At 35.5% G+C, this 15526-nt stretch overlaps 1 protein-coding gene across 2 annotated transcripts in view; it reads right to left on the reverse strand.

Moving 5' to 3' along the window:
* LOC132702933 (RNA-binding protein Musashi homolog Rbp6) overlaps positions 1–15526 on the reverse strand; it is an 838217-nt gene that overhangs the window by 443648 nt on the left and 379043 nt on the right. The window lies entirely within an intron of this gene.

The raw sequence follows: 15526 nt of genomic DNA on the forward strand, positions 1-15526 counted from the left end.
TTCTCACAGTTGCCGAAGTGTGTCTGCTGTTTATAGCGTCAACGCGTAACCTATATTAGTCCACATGTTCAGTTAAATTTGATGGATTGCGAAACATCAATAAACTGCAAATTGGAAAAAAAAATCAAGTTACGAAAACCAACCAAATCATACAACAGACAAAATTAAATGCAATTATTTTTGGCCCAAATTTTAAATAAAGAAACATCAATGTGATTACTTTTTGTATATTTTTAAATAAATTATAAATTAATTCTAAGGAACTTTAACGTTGCAACAATTTCGTTGGGCGGGGTAGAAGGGAAAAACGTCTAACGCTTCTAGTGAACTAATCTTGGAAAAATACCATAGTCAGTATTGGAATGGATTATTAAATTAAATTAATTTTTGCCGCTAAAACAAATAGAAAGTGGATTATGTTCAACGAAAATAAACTTTCTTATTACGTCGATGTTTTAGAAAACGTATTGTCCTCTTTAGCAAAGTTATAGCCACATAAATCTAATATAAAAAATTGGGGTAGTCTGAAGTTGGCAATTACGAATTGGTTTCTCTCTTCAGCGATTCTCACAGTTGCTGTGCACTGCGTATTCCGGACCATTCAAGAATATTTTTCAACCAACACATCAGCTTCTAATAATAAGTTGAAGAATACGGTAACATTTATTGAGGAAGACACGGCTCAAATAAGACAGTTTACAACCCTTAACAGATGTCAAGAGTTCGCAAACGGCATTTGCTTTATTCAAAACGGCCTTGCATACCTATGCACGATATTCGGAGCATTCAAACGCCTCCAGAAGAATGACTGCGTTAACCTTGAGCTTCCAGATTTCAACCCCATACAGCAACACTGACCATATAGTAGCACCTGATAGCAGTGATTTCATGTTTTTGAATATTGCATGAGCCGCTCCAGCCATATTTTATTTCAAGGTCTGGATCAAGTTTTCCAGTCATGTAGCACCCGCATTACTTAAAATAAGGTACTATTAAAGTATCTTGACTGAATAAAGATATTAATTAAGCACCATGGTGTGAAAATGATGCCCGGAAGTGAGAGAAGAGTTCTTGTAGAAAAAAAAAACACTAATTATGTTTCCCCGATCCTGTTAATTTGTTTCGTTTTAGCTTCTGGTTTTGGTTAGGGTGAGGTACAAATTAATTTCGCATATTCAGCGATGACGTCAGGTCACTACCACAAATTCTTTAGGGGAAAAGAATATTCGAATAATATTCGGTATTACCAAATACGTGAACTGTTTTTTCGATTTAATTGAGCGCTGTTTATATTTTCGTTAAGTTGTTAACTGTAGCAAAGAATTTGTGCATTTAGTTTTGCAACTCGAAAGATTGTTCCTGAAATTTTAATACGCAATGGAGTTTACCGAATTACTTCCCCGGGGCGTATAAAGCGGGCTTAAGTAAAATTTATACGCGACATCTTTCCGCCGATAAATCTTATCAAAATATTCAAAATATCTTCATATCTTCATCGGCGGACACGATAATATTAACGACATTATCCTTTTAATAAATCGTCCCCGTTAATACATAATTCATGGAATACTTTATAAAGATAACAGAAAATTTGTATAACATTGGATAGTAACGTTAATATATGGACGATAAATCCTGGCAAAGTCACCGTCTATTCACCTCCTTTCGGCGTCTCGCGTATCCTTAGAAGATTCATGCTCAGGTAAGCACGCGTCCTTACCGCCAGCCGCTGTAAAGGATAGTCACGGCTTTTCTTTTTGATCCCGTTCTCTTTACCACTCTATTTCACGTTATCCTCTGAGAAATCCCTACCGATATTTTCGTCTGCGATCGAATAGTTGTAATTGCGTTAAAGACGTTTATTATTTTATCAGTTAAAACAAGATATATTTTGGACTGCCCGATTATTTTGCTTTGCCAAATTTGGCCATATTGTTGCTTCAGTACTGCTTTTTTTTTGCCCAGACCTTTTATGACAGCCGAGTATTTATCTACTACATTTAAATATAAACAAAAATAAAATATTCATGGAAGTATGTAGGGAACTATTTGAATAGGATAGTTTCGACAATTGTGAATAAGAGGTCGAACATGGAAATGATTCTAAAACTGTCTTCACAATAATTATTATACTTTAAGCAATACATTGTATATAATTGAGAAGTAATCACTTAGTTGGATTAACGGCTGTCCAAATACATGCTCTGAAGAAGATAACTTTATCACCGAAACATCGGCTTTATAGATCCAGAGCTCGAAGCAGTAGCAAATTACATGAGATGTGTCCCCTTCATTACTAATTGTATGCGTTGCCGCACAGGTATTCAAGTGCTGCTAATTAGTGACCCTCTAGGTGAAGAGCAGATCTCCTTTCTCGGGAATACATAAAAAATTCGATCTTGCCTACACTTGTTTGAAAAGTGACAATTAATAAACAAAAATATATTATTCATGAGTATTGCAACTGATTTAGATATTTTGATTAGCTTTTCACGAATTTCAACTAAAATTTAGATAAATAACTGGGCAATAACAAAATCTTTGACAAATAGAAAAAAATCCCATGGTAAATTAAATTTAATAATAACAATAATAAAAAAAATCTGGAACCAGTAAAATTGTACCCAGAAGAATTACATAAGGTACTCGTTTATCACCTACAATCATATAGTACCTAAACAGACTTGTGACTAAAGTGTCGCCAATCATAGCCTGTTTAACAAACCTATTATCGATATATCGGTGTGCCTTTTTATTAAATGTATTGCGCCAAAGTGACCAAGGAAATATAAAAATGAACAAAAATTTTGGTCACTTTTCAATTTGATTGTATGGGTCACTTTTAAACCATTAAACATATATTGTCGGCTAAATAGAAAAAAAGATTTACATTTAGATTATAGTTATTAATCAACAAAACTTAAATTAGATGAATCAAATTAGTTGATTTTAGTACAAACTATGTTCCACGCAGAATTATTTCAAATTAAAAGTTATACAAAAGTTGTAGTTTTCAAAATGAGTTTCTTTGGAAATCTCATCTCTTGCCCACAGGACGTCTCAAGTTTGAACTACTACTAACAACATTGGAAGTTAATATGCTAAGAAGGAAATACTGAAATCAAAGAATTTAGTTTAGGGGTAGTAAATTTCACAATTCAATTTTGGTACTTTTGGTACAGGACATTTTAAAAATAAATTAACAACTTAACGACAATTGTTAAAAGTTAATCTGGGAACCAGCTAAGGCACTTGAGACTTCAGATATGAGGGTTTTTTTGAAGAAAAAACCAGACTAGTTATTGAATTTATTTTAGTATACAAAATCGGAAAAGTTAATAAACCGTCAACTTTACCAACGGAAGTAGAAATATTTCCAGGATCCCAAAATGTCAAATACTTGTCTAACATCGGCCACATAGCATCGGCAAGTGAAGATCAAGAACGATACAAATGTTTCGGTAAGTTCTTAAACGAAGTGAATATATTTCCATACGTTCCAGAGTATTTGAAAGAAGGAATAGAGCGATCCACCAAGACAAATGGCCGAAATGTAGCCCCGGGCTTGCTTCCCAGATTCGAACAAAACCTTTCCCGTAATGATTGCCTTAATCCTCCCGATCCCATTCAACAGATGGAAACAGCCGGGCTCATAACGCCGATAACAATATCACCTCCGAATAAAATACAAGCCAAAGTGGGGTGCGGGCGCGCAAAATAAAAGCCGAAAGAAACCGCGCGAACGAACAGCGAAAACAAAAGAAACCCGGACGGAAGAAAAATGGCGCCGATAAATCATCGGTCAGGATACAAAGGTCCGCTAATTTGGCCTATATATAGACAATGCCTCTCCGCCAAACCACGTGACATGATTGCTTAACATCAGGAACGTATTTTGCGTGTCGCCCGGCGATAAATTAAGGGGGGGGGTTGTATTTTGGTGGTCAAGGCGAGCAAGCCGTTATATATAGGGTATGTCCGAATAACGTACGGATGGTATTAAATTGATTAAAGTGCTGCGATTACGGGAATCGGTGTGTTCGGTTTGACTTTTATGAATTAATTCGTAGCCGATCGCTGCGATACAGCGTAGATGCGATTTCGACAAAAACAAACTGTTTGGTTTTCATCAATCACACACTCGAGAACTGAAGCTATGCGAAACGGAAAATTGCCTGCCGCAACTAATTTGCCACTGGCAAACCATTAAAATATATTCCGAGAAAGACGCGGTTAACAGAGAGCTAGGAAACATTCGCAACATCCAGCTGTCCCATTTATGACCACGGCATCTCAAAACAATGGATAAAGAAGCCTGCTAAGAAGACAGTGACGGATAATACGAGAATAACCTGCGTGCCTGTAGCGCAACTCAAACGTTCCAGAATTGAACAAATTGAGTTAAGTTGAGCATTTGTTTCCGTCTTAATCTGTAACGTCTGCTATAGCAATATAGAAAAAATATAGATAGAAAACTGGTACAATTTACAAACTACCCACTTTATTTATAATGTTTTTTGTTTAATACTGTTTCTTTGTATCTAAGTACCTACCGGTTCATGTAATGGTGACGGAAAATGGCCAAAAATCTCAACATAAAGGTAAATTTTAAATATCTACATTTTCGTTTCCAATAATTCCTAAAAAATCACTTTACGTCTTCAGAGTGCATATTAACAACTACTTATATATCATCATACATATCTATCATTTATTTGGGAAATTCTAATTTAAAAAATCAATTACCCATAAGAATAAATACTGCACGTTATGAAATCAGAAACAATCGTGAGAGAGTAGTCTCCACATTGCATAGAAGTGTTCTCCTAAAGGGGGCAGGGTAGCTTCATAACAATTTTATTGATCACAAGTTATTATCGAGATTATTACATTATTACAATTATACATACAAACACACTAGACTTCTGCAAAGTAGACATATTCAACTATTCTTCAATATAAATAAACAATAAAAATTTTAAAAAATCACTTGACCGGAAATTTCGTGTACAGAGCAATCAATCAGTCTGAGTATGGTGAAAGAGGCGGTTATGAGAAGTAAACTTTCCTCTTCTGGCTTACCGTTCTTAGGGTGAAATGAGCACAAGATTAACTGAACATGAAATTAAACCAACCTTTGTTCACGTAACAGAAGAGTTCAGACGAGTCTCAAAACATTTGTTCCGCTGCAGCGGATTCACAAAATCGTTGCTTAGCTTTGTCACTGTCCTTACCTATAAATTCGGATCTTCTGAAACTGAAATTCGTCTGAACACACGAACACGAACTCGAATAGCCTGCACATACCTTTGGGGAAACCATCCAAAATACAAATTTCTATAGAGCATAACGAAAATGTTGCGAAAGTGACCGCATTATTCAATTATCTTTATCTTGAATGCAGACATCGGATGGCGCGTTCAAACCCAATCCAACCGAAACTGAACAATACCTGTGCTACCGAGAGTTGAAGTTGCCTAAACTTCCGCCCAAGTCGATAAACGCGAACCAGTTCGGTAATCGCGAACGTTAAATCAGATATTAGAAGCGCGGGTTTCCTCCCGCTCCCGCGCACCCACGCCCTATAACTGGGCCAAACTTCCGTCGTCGGCAAATGGATACCGAATAATTTGAGGAAGACAAAATTGGAAAATAAAATAAATTTCAAGCTCCTTCAATTTTAGAAGTTTTCCTATTAAGAGTGGAAGTCTTAAATTTTCGACTTAACGGAGGTGTGCGTTCGCTTAAAATGTTAATTTGTTTTCGTATCTCGGGACGTGCGACGGCGACGCTTAAAAACGCTGTCCCGGTATGAGCAATTTTTCAGCAAGAATCGATGATTATCTGTCGAAGAAAGTATGGTATTATAGGAACTTTTCTAAGCTGAACCATCAAAAACTTGCCCCCGACTCAAAACTCAAATTGATATTAAAACATATCTAAAACATATCTAATTTTCGCAAGTTAAAATTAAACGTTTGTGTGGCATTCAAAAAGTTCTTAGCACTTACCGATTTGCAAACTTGCAAATGTCCAAGGATTGTTGGATATCGCTATCAATGTCACCGCCATTTTGATTTTAAAAAATCTCTTTTACTGCGAATCGCAGCAACTGCCACTCACTGCTAGTTAACAAATCGTGCACAATCAAGTCATGGCACCAAATACACAGCCGCCTAGTTAAAGCAGATGCCAATATTGATACTTTCAAGTAATATTTTCTTCTATCCAGATACAGAACAGTAAGGCTGTCATGTTAAAATCGTTATAGTTTCATTAACGCTAAGAAGGGCTTTCCTCAGACACTAATCGGATGGTAGGAATTATCAACGGTAAGAGGTACTTACCGTATTTGATATTTATTTTTTTTTACAATATTTTATTTCTGATAGAATAAATAATAGAAAATAATTCAAAATCCGCTGTCAAAATACCAAAATAACTGCCTAAAACCTTTAGATCTCATAAGGCATCGTTAATAACGAAAAGCAACGTAGCAAATGGGATAATTTGAAAAAGTAAATGAATCAATTATTGAGTGTATAGGGTGGGTCGTTTATCTTGTAGCACCACCATATCTCAAAAACTATGGGAGATGGAGCCAAAAGTTAAATACAAAAGTTAATTGAGGTATTACAAACCTTTAATTTATTTTAGTTTTTTTATACAGGGTGTTTAATTTTTCGTGGGCGAATATCAATCTTCTTATTTTAAATGGAACATTTAGTATATGACTTCATCTTTGAATTCTTTAGACAATTCTAGACATATTTTGTGTATATTGTCTTATACCTAAGTCTCGTTTTAGACATTTTTATTTTTTTTTGCTTCATTTTTATTATAGACAAAGGACTGGAATAACTAATTTCATAAAAAATTTCGATATATATTAATACAGAGTACGTGAAAAATAAGATTAAAAATGAAATTAAAAAAAAACTGCCAAGAAAACGTTTTTTTTACTGAAAACTACCTATTTTTATAATCTTTTCGTATTTAGCATTAAAAATTAAGGAAATTTTGTATAATGTTGTAAATGCCTAATATGTTTACTTTTTGAAACAATTCCTTTTAAAAACAAATATTCTGCTGTTGCCATATAGGTTCAGTTAGAGTAAGGTGGCTATGACGGCGTTTGAACAAAACAAGTGCTAAAGTGCTGCCACTATGATTTACCATTTCGTAGTTGACCATAAGCTTGCCGATGCGCTTATGAAGATTCAAATAAATAATGCATACATATTTATAAAGAATAAGACAAGGATACGCAATAACGTTGGTGAATATTTTATTAACGAACGATCAATAAGAAATTAATAGCTTAAAAAGGATTATAATAATTACAAGAGTTGTTCAATATATCCTCCACTTTGGGCAACACAAGTACTATTTACATAATGGCATTTCTAAAAGATTTAGTCCCATTTAAATATCCGTTTTGTGTTTGTAAACTAAATGTTTAAGCGTACCCCATAGAAAAAAAGTCTAGAGGAGTGAAGTCGGGGCTCCTTGGAGGCCAGGCGTAACTACCATTTTCTTCCATCCATTCTCTATAGCGTGCATTTAAATAGGTGCTAATTTCTCGACTTCTGTGATAAGGAGCTCCATCCTGCTGCCAAATTAAATTTCGTCGCTCCCTTTCGGGTACTTCATTTTTGAAAGCTCTCAGTAGCGTTCTGATCAAAAAATACTGGACCTATTATTATGAACCTACAAATGGCGCACCATACTTTGACGGAAGTTCTTCCTGATATTCTGACTTCCATACGTTTTTTATTATTCTTCTTGATCTAGTAATGGGTATTTTTCCAATTAAAAATTGTAGTCATTTGTCTAAATAATAATAGCAAACACATTTTCTGAAAAGTCTCCCTCCATAATGATGATGTAATCCCGTTGCTCTAATTTCTGCACTGGACAGAATTTACAGGACTTCCAGTTGTTTATTTGATGGAATGTTCGCTTGCGAAACTTAAGAGGAAGGGGTCCGATTTTTATTGCTCGATATGTAAGTTTCTAACATATCTTTTCCTCTGTGTTAAACATGGTAAGCAATAAATAAATCAATCAATAACGTATCAAAAAATATTTCAATTATGACAGCAATCAACAACAAAACCCGCGTTCAAGGAGGCAGCGTTCTAGCATTTGTTTTATTTGATCACCGTCATAGCCACGTTACACTAAATGAACTTACATAGCAACAGCATATTATTTGTGATAGATAAATGTTTAAAAAGAAATATTCAAAAAAGTAAAAATATTAGGCATATATAACCTTTTTACAAAACTTCCGGATTCCTCCTGCGTCGATTTTTGCTGACGTTTCGCCAATCATCCTGAAACTGATTTGTGGTCGTAAGAATTTTTAATCCTTAAAGAATATATAAACTTTTTTTCACTGGAGTAAGGAGATTTATTATTTATAATTACTGTATTAAAATATCTTAAAGAAAATAAAAATTGAATCTGTTTATTTTAAGGATAAACTTTTACCAGAGTAGAAGCTAGGGAAAACAATACATGAATACGAATTCAAACAAAAACACGAGAGCGCAGGGAAGATAAAATTCACTGGCGAATAGTAACAGAAAATTTCATGTTATGTAAAATTTCATAAACATTTCTACCTAAATTACCCAAAGTATGGAATAAGAATCTGGTTGCTTCTAAACAAAAGCGTGAGCTGAGGGCTATCTTTTTCTCTTTCTCGACAGCATGCTGGTTAACGGAAATAAAGACCGTTATAATTTTATAAAATTTAAAACACAAGTAAGTTCAATAGTTGTCAAAACATTTAATTTCCTAAGATTAAGAATCAATGATATGTGTACACCTACACGTAGGGCATATTAAATCGGGGAAGCTAAATTTTCTGGCATTAAAGATATTCTGTCTCAACTTAAAGAAAACTTAAAAAACTATTTCTAGTTACAAACGAACTAATCATTATTAAATATATTTAAACAAGTGCTAGGTTTTATAAAAATTCTGACTGTATTCGCTTTACACATATTACCTCAATATTTGTCAAGGTACGTACATGATACTTTTTACAAAACCTCTGGATTCCTGCTGCGTCGGTTTTTGTTGGGTCGAACTTGCTGACTTTTCGCCAATCATCGTGTTGGCTTCTTCGGAGCTTGACCGAAACTGGTTCGTATTTTACTCTGTACCTGCTTATATTGTTTGAGGGGGCGGAGCTAAATGAGGGGCATAAAAAACTCATCAGCTGTTGCAGTTTCAGTAAAGTTCTGAAGAAGGCAACAGGATGATTGGCGAAACGTCAGCAAGTTCGACTCAGCAAAACCCGACGCAATAGGAATTCAGACGTTTTGTAAAAAGTATTACACTAGCCCGTGGAGGGTTATTTGAAAAATTACGTACATGATATTTCCTACTGACATATGAGTAGTCAAGTGATTGGAGCCATGTTTTACTTCTTCAAAATCTAAACAAAAACTAATTTAATAATAATTAGCCAAATAGAATTAAAATCTGCTTTAGAAAGTTATATTTCTTGCAAATAAAAAAATAAAACCTTATTTTAAATCCGTTTATACAAAATATACCCACCTACTTCTAAGAACTTGAAACGCGTTTCCTAATTGTTACAAAACAATCCATGCTTAAAATTTCTATAAGTTTGAAAAGAGAAAATATGTCTCTTCCAGGAGAAATCTGTTTATAATAATATATTATGCAATCAGTGCGGTAAACGGCATTTGACTCACGAGTTTATTTGACACGAGCTGAGCATAGTGGAGCAAGTGTTTAATAAACGAGTGACTTAAAAAGTTTACTGAACGTGTTGCATACTATACTTTTTCTACGACCGTTGGTTTTTGGGTACATTTTCGCAAAACAACAGGTTTCAATACATTCATTGACATGACCGTCAGAATTGACAAACGATAAAATTCAAAGCGTGGGAAATATCTCCGAAAACATCCGATTGCTACCAAACCTGTGCGGTAAAATCCCAGAAATGTCGGAAATGGCTCGGATTCGTGGGAAACGAAACTGACGTGGTAAAGTGACGTTTTCCGCACGCTAGATCGGTGTGTAGGTAGTTTACAGACGGGAGTAGAAAAATATAGTTGTGCTACCGTCATCTGTTGTCCCGGAAATGTTAAATTATTCATAGCAACAATTTGAAAAACATTTCAATAGAAAAATGTCCATTACGAAAATGACATTACCTATCTCAAAATCCACCGAAAAAATGTCGATATTATAAGGTTCAGATCGGCTCCGACAACACCAGCAATACCATCCGGAAAAACAGTCCAATTCCGGCAGCAATTTAACGGAATGCCTTCCAAGTAATTGGCAATATACGAATTCGGTGATTCTCCGAGTAGCCCTGGGACGGGCCCACTCCCTTGGATTTTCCAATGGCCGCGGGGCGACTTTTAAAAAGCCCGGGCTCGTTTTTAAAGTTTACCGATTCCGGACCGATTGGCCGTTTATAAATTCGTTATCGAAGCAGGGTGGAATCAAAGGGATACCGATCGCCGCTTTCGGATACAATTAAGTCCCCCGAAGGAAGCGCTTCCCGACTTTCCGTAAATGAAATTCGGGAGAGGATCGAACGAATTAATGACGAACGTTTTCTAATAAAGTCCGTAGCAAACGAACGGTGTAGGAGTCACCGAACAGGGGAGATTTGACCTGATCGCTACGTGCGGTCCGAGTTACGGTAAAACAGTTGGCAATGACTGAACTAATAGGAACCAGTCTATAAAATACCGCCAAACATTAAGAAGCTAAAAAGAGCCACTCTTTGTCGGCGTTCGAAATATTGACCAGTGTAGCAGTGATCCTTTGTAGCAATCGATGCCGACAAACATATACGGGCTCTATCACATATCCATCAATGGTGGATAATTAACATTTTGCTGTTGATGACAGTGTCAAAATAGTATATTATGCAACAAGTTTACCGAACGTGTTGCATACTATGCTTTTTCTACGACCGTTAGTTTTTGGGTACATTTTCGTAAAACAATACGCATACATTCACTGACATGACCGTCAGAATTGGCAAACGTCAAAATTCAAAGCGTGGGAAATATCTCCGAAAACATCCGATTGCTCCCAAATCCGTGCGGTAAAATTCCGGAAATGTACGAAGTGGCTCAGTTTCGTGGGAAAGGAAACTGACGTGGTAAAGTGATGCTTCCCGCACGCTAGATCGGTGGGTAATTAGGGGATTTTACAGACGGGAGTAGAAAAAGTTATTTGAAAAACCAATGGTACCAACACTAGAAATCCAGTGGCAATACAGTTTTCTAAGGCGTTTAAAAATTATTTTTTATTCTTTCTTCAAACTGACGACGGGTGTACAGTGGACTAAGCGATTAGTTCCAGACATTACAGGGAGGGTGGGCTGTACTTTCAGGGGAACCGACTACTACCTATCTTTTTGTTGTGCCACGGCTAATTTGTCGTATATGCCTAATGCATCGGGAAAAGAGGAAACAAGAAATGATCATATGGAAACAGATATGGTGGAAATTTTTTATACTCCGTACTCTAAAATACCTAACTAACCAAAATGTACCAAGTGTGCAACAAGTATGGTAACTGGGATTTGATAGGGAGCGCAGCGGAGCGAGTGTTTAATAAACGAGTGGCTTAAAAAGGTTTCCCAAACATGTTGCATACTATACTTTTTCTACGACCGCTAGTTTTTGGGAACACTTTTGCAGAATAATAGGAATATTGACATGACCGACAGAATTGACAAACGTAAAAATTCAAGCCATGCGAACCATCCAATTGTTCGCCAAGCCTTGCGGTAATATCCCGGAAATGTCCGTCACTCAGTGAATGTTTATAAACTTCTTCATGACTAAGTGTAGTTTATAAAACTTGCTATGTAATATACTATATTAGTTCTTATTAAATAAAGAAAATAAAATTCACATATGCTAAAATTGAGATTGAAATTGCACGGAGAAAACTCCCGATTAGTTTGGGAATAACAAAAAAATCTAAAGATGACTGGGTGACCAAGCAAGTAGTATACAGAATAGAATGTTTCGCACAATTGGTAATTGTTTCGTTTATAAACCGTCGGCGGTGCGCTCTGCCTCGGGAATTGACTACGAAACGTACCGAAAATTGCGTTCGCTCTTGTTGCTCGCGAATCTAAACGACCCGCTAAGAACCAGACATGAAAGAATTGAATCGAATTAATAAACACGTTCCGCCAGTTTCGAGGTTTAAACTCCTGTAAAATGAAGTTTCGCGAAGTTTAAACGCGAAGTTGCGCATGTAAACGTCTCGATTCTTCTTGGAAAATCTTATTTAAAATTTGAGTAATTGTTGTTTGCACGGCGGTGTGGGCACACTGCGTCTGGAAATATACTCGTGGAAATGTGAAACGATCCCAAAAGAATTCTGGTAATTTTTAAAAGCAAATACTTTCTGATTTCTGTAAGCGATTTAATTCATATTATAGCTCCAACCTGTCCGGAATTTTTTCTTTCATACTTTTCTCCGTTTTAAAATTATAAGATTTTTCTATATTTGTGTATAACAGTTAAAAGTTAAGAAAGGATGTTTACCATTAATACTCGTTATTATCAAAATCAAAACATGCCATATTTAATTGGTTATAAAATCCGGAAAGTGGAAATCTCTAAATACGGAATTGATTATAGCAAACCGTAAATAATCTAACCCACACGGTTGCAGCACCTTCTTTATGAAAATCTTACACTGAATTCATTTCATTCGGTCATTTCCCTTCATAACTATCCCATTTTTTTATAGTCTGCTACTTCTGGTTAAATCGTCATTTAAGCACTAGTAGACGTCATCTTATACCACGTTAAGTCTTGATAACAAATTTCTGGAAGATAATAGTCAAGCCGGGCTGAACATTGTAATAAAGAAGCTACTGGAGCAAGGAATATAAAGTCTAAACTCTGTCTCAAACTCATGGAAAACTAAATTTTTGGAAAGGTAATGTACAAATCTTATGAATAGTTTTTGTATTATTTAAGCAGGTTAAAGTGTTTGCTTTTAGACGTGTGAAAAATAAAAAAACTACTTACACCATGTTGAATTATTTTTACTGGTTTTTAATGAACAGGATTGGACTTGAAAAATTGGGATGCGAGAAATACTGACAAAATACACACATTTTAAGATGACGAAATGACTTTGATAGAATTGTATTTTTTTTGTATTAAATGATCTAAGCAAATCCATCGCAAAAAACGCTTCTGGCTAATCGAAATCAATTAAAATAATCGAATCGATGCGTAGAGATTTCGAAAAATAGTCCCAACCAGTAACAAAGAGCAGGAAAAAGAAAAAAGGCAAATATTTGCTCAAAAGGCTGGCAAAATACGCCAAAGATCATTATCGAAAAAGTTTGCGAGAGCTCAATTCGTTCGCGATCAAAGGCCTTCGGGTCGGCCCACTCAAGAAATTTAATTTCGGAAAAGTTAATCAATGGCCGCGCGCGCCCGTTCCCATACCCCCTAAGAGTGCAATAATTTAAATCCCGCACGCCGCATCATAGTCTGCAGTCGAATCGATTCTCGCCTCGAAACTTATAATTGCGTTTTAAGCCGTTTCACCGAGATCGGCTAAGAAATCCGTTTTCCCTACCTCTTGCCAAATACTTGTTACTCCACCACTGTGTGAGGACATCATGCGAGGACCGAATGTGCCAAAATGTATCTTAAACCAAAGACGCTCCAAAAAAAAAACTAGCACACGATTTGGAGTACTATGCATCCGACTACTTGTTTTACAACGATCCAAAATAACTTTACACACATCTTCAGACATGGCATCTTTAGGGGAACACTCGGAAGAATAATAATTTGAGTTTTAGCCTTTTTTTCAAGAAACTAAAGTCTCTCCGTGAAGAAACGAGATGAGTTGAGTTGAAGAATTTAATCTAACCAAAATCAACCTTAGTACCCCTGGATAGGCGGAATGTTTCTTCCATACGGCATAATGTGTTTTTTGTTTTGATTTTGCTAAAACAAGGAAATATATGTTAACAAAAGTTTTATATAATTTTCTTCAAGGAGCCATAATCCACGAAAAAACCCTAATTACTCAAGTAGCCGCTCTACTGACGATCACAATAATAATAATAAGATTATGTTCTTTTAAAACAAATGAATTTAGAAATAACTTTAATAGAACTATACTCCAGGAAAATGGTACGATTTATAAAGGCAATCGGCCATATCAATCATTGAATATCGTACTGCGTATGGTATATTTCCAACTCCAACGTTTTTGTCAAAAGAAAAATTAAAAACGGTCCTAGCTAATCAATTTTTGCATATGTAGCTGTTTCCAGCTGACTTCGAATTAGTTACTACTACCACAAAAAATTTAAACAAGTTACGTAGAAATATGACGTGAAAATGATAAGACTCGCAAAGCATGATTATAAAACAATCAAATCTGCAACGCTTACACGAAGCATTAAAATATGAACAAAAATTGAAGTTTGAGTGATTTTAGAGTTTTAAGCAAGTTTAAAGCATTAACCACGAACTCAAAGCATCAGCCCTAATTATAAATAAATAAATAATTTCTATGCAACTGAAGAATAAGTAACATATGTATTTAAATCTAGCACGGTATTCATATGTTGACTCCATAAATATTAGAGGTATGCCTCGCGTCTTCTCCATATTCAAATCATTTTTTTCTTCCACAGGCTACTGTAATACTTATTACCAAACTTCTGGATTCCTCCTGCGTTGGTTTTTGTTGACTCGAACTAGCTAACGTTTCGCCATTATCATCTTCAGAGCTTGACTGAAACTGGCTCGTATTTTACTTTGTACCTGTGTGTATATTGTTCGAGAGTGGCGGAGCTAAATGAAAGGCATAAACACCGTCTCGAATGACTGATTCCCATATTGGTGACAGATTATTAGGTTGCTTATAGATTTCTATAGACTCTCGGACTTTCCGTTGTTAGAAGAATTGAAACAGGATGATTGGCGAAACGTTAGCTAGTTCCAGTCAACAAAAACCGACGCAGGAAGAATCCAGAAGTTTTATAAAAAGTAATAATATGTTTGAAATTTGAATCGTACTTTACTGACAAGGGTCACTTAGAAAAATATTAAATATTATTAAAGAAGACAAATGTATGCTAAAAATGCGGGTGTATGTCGAACATACCTCGATTAACAAACGCATAAAATACAAGATATTGTAAAACTCAGCATCAATATGATCACATCCATGAGAGCACATCCACTAATTGTTATTTCTGAGATTATGAAGAAGATAAGAATTGTGGGGTCATTTATAAAGCATCCATTTCAAATCGTCTGAAAAAAATTGGTTCATATTAAACTTAATAATAGCAGGAAACAAAACGAAGGCCGTTCAGAATGTTGATGTAGGAGACAAGTCGACACAGAATAGATCCTTGGGCATTCCTACGGAACTTTATATGCACTGCCTTAAATAAATACACATCCAAAGTACAACTGAAAACCTAAAGCAGACCATCTGACGCAAACGC

Source organism: Cylas formicarius, unplaced genomic scaffold (genome assembly GCF_029955315.1).
Source record: "Cylas formicarius isolate icCylForm1 unplaced genomic scaffold, icCylForm1.1 PGA_scaffold_6__28_contigs__length_40554024, whole genome shotgun sequence".
NCBI lineage: Eukaryota > Metazoa > Arthropoda > Insecta > Coleoptera > Brentidae > Cylas > Cylas formicarius.